Source organism: Marmota monax, unplaced genomic scaffold (assembly GCF_021218885.2).
Source record: "Marmota monax isolate L192 unplaced genomic scaffold, Marmota_monax_Labrador192_F-V1.1 WCK01_AAM20220418_F8-fsc00501, whole genome shotgun sequence".
NCBI classification, from domain to species: Eukaryota; Metazoa; Chordata; class Mammalia; order Rodentia; family Sciuridae; genus Marmota; species Marmota monax.
In genome coordinates this window covers 305,688-308,131 of record NW_026693328.1, presented here as the reverse complement: position 1 = coordinate 308,131, position 2,444 = coordinate 305,688, and the positions used below count along the sequence as shown (strand labels likewise).

General features: G+C 41.9%; 1 pseudogene; it reads right to left on the bottom strand.

Annotated features, from left to right (window-relative positions):
• Positions 1 to 288: 288 nt before the first annotated feature.
• LOC124101007 (diphthine--ammonia ligase-like) lies at positions 289 to 2,444 on the bottom strand (annotated as a pseudogene).

Sequence of the window (2,444 nt, the reverse complement as noted above, 5' to 3'; positions counted from 1 at the left end):
CATTACTGTTAATTAGCGCTCACGTGACATTCCTTGGGATGACTCTCCTTTAAGTTAAATATTGTTAAAGGTTTTCCAAACCTTGCCTAGGTAAGTATTGGGCTAAGCAGTCAACTACCAGTAAGCAGAACAAAAAACAGGGACAGCTGTGGCTGTGGCTTAGCGGTGGCGCACTTACCTGGCATGTGTGAGGCACTGAGTTTGATTCTCAGCACCCCATATAAATAAATAAAATAAAGGTCTATCAACAACTTAAAAAAATTAAAAAAAAACAGGGACGGAACAGTATCCAGTTGGTATGTCTTTTTAATTAATTAAGGAAAAGGTTAAGAGGAATGAATAAAACTGGAACTCATACTTCACATTCTGCACTCTAACTGATAAAAGGAGGAAATGTGTGTTTATCAAACTTGCTGTGAGGGCACAGCTCATTTGGACTCCTGTAAACAATCGCCTGGCTTGCACACTTCCATATGCATTTGAAAATCTTGGAGATACAGAGCACCATATTCAGCAAGCCAGGTCACTCTAGTAACGCCCTTAACAAGTTTCAGAAGTTCATAGAGACCTTCAACTTCATCACCTTCAAATTTGGTGTACATTCGTCCTATATCCAAGCTCCTTCCTCTGATGGCTCTGCAGTAGAAGGGAAGAACCATTGCTTCTGCATACAAGTCAGTGGCATGATGACCCACTGACTGATACATGTAGCTATCCAGTCCATCAGATCCCACTTGGTTTCCATCTGGTCTTAGATTTGCTAAAGCAACAACCTGATGCCCAGCAGCAATGCACTGCATCATATTGTAACAGCTGTCTTTCCTGCCACTGATCAGAACCACAACCATCATGCTGGGCGCAGTGCGGGTGCGCGCGTGCGTGCAGCGGCTGGGAACGAATCTTAAAATTAAAAAAGTAGCCTGATTTTCCGTGTTGTTCCCAAGTAATAATAAGTGTCCTGAAAAGAGGGAAAAAGAGTCAGAGGAGGAGATGTGATATAGGAGCTATGTTCAAGTGACAGGATAGATAAATTTGAAGATTGAGGCAATGGCGACAAGTCCAGGTATGCAGGCACCCTCTAAAATCTGGAAAAGAGGTCTGAGGATGCGCTTACTACTAGAGCACTTGCCTATCATGCATAAGACCCTAAGATTGATCCTCGGCACTGGAAAAAAGAGGAGGGGGAGAGGGGGAGGGGGAGAGGGAGGGGTAGGAGGAAAAAGTCAAGGAAAGGATGCAATCCCACTGACACCTTGGTTTTAGCCCAGTGTATTAATCACTTTTTTTTCACTATAATGAAATATCTGAGGCTGGGTAACTTTATTTAAAAAGAAGCTTATTTAGCTCACAGTTCATGGAGTTTAAGAGCATGGCACTAGCAACTCCTCAGCTCTGGTGAGGGCCCCTCAACTGCACCACATCATAGCTGATGACTTCACTGAGGGGATCTGTGTGAGGGGAGAAATCATATGGTGAGACAGGAAGTCCTAGAGAGAGGAAGGGCCAAGTTTGCTCTTTTATAACAACCAATGTTCTGGCTCTTTTTAAAACTCCTTCTAGCCGGGGTCTGACAAGAAGTACATCAATTCCTTCTGAGTGCTGCACCCTCAGTGACCTAATTAATTCACACTAATCTCCAGACATTCTAGCTCACAATACTCTATGGATGGGGTGATCCAGCAGTAAAACACCAGTTCAATTTGAATGATTACTACAACCTCTTTCACGTGATTCCTATCTAAAGTGCCCCTCTTCCCTCTCCTCCATTACACACTCCAGGATCCACGACCCACTGTATAAGTTTCTTGTTGCTGCTGTAACAAAATTTTTCCATGGACTTGGTGGCTTAAAGCAATGCAAACTTTTTTTTTTTTAACTTCTTAATGTCAGAAATCACAGTGGTCTCAATGGACTAAAATGGAAGTGTGAATAAGGCAGTGTTCATGCCGAAGGTTATAGGGAAGGATTCATTTTCTTGCCCTAAACAGCTTCTAGAAGATGTTTACATTACTTAGTTTTGGGTCCCTTCCTCCTTCTTCAAAGCCAGCAAAGGGGAGTAGAGCCATAGCATTGCCTTCCCCTTTCACTTTTAAGACCTGCATGATTACATTGAGCCTACCCAGTAAGCTCCCTATTTGAAGGCCAGTTAATTAGCAAAATTAGTCCAGTTACAACTTAATTCCGCTTAGCATGTGAAATAACATATTCACAGATATTCACAGAGTCCAGGGATTAGGATCTGCACATGATCAGGAACCTTTTTTTCCCCCTACTATACCCGCATACACTGATTTTACTTTGCTTGGATGAAAGAATGAAAGCTAGTGTATAATAGGCATTGAAAACATTTGTCCTTATGGACACTGCTAGCTTTCCTTTTTTTTTAAAACAAAGTACAGATAGCATAAACAAAATAAGATTACATGTCTATAATCAGCAACTCA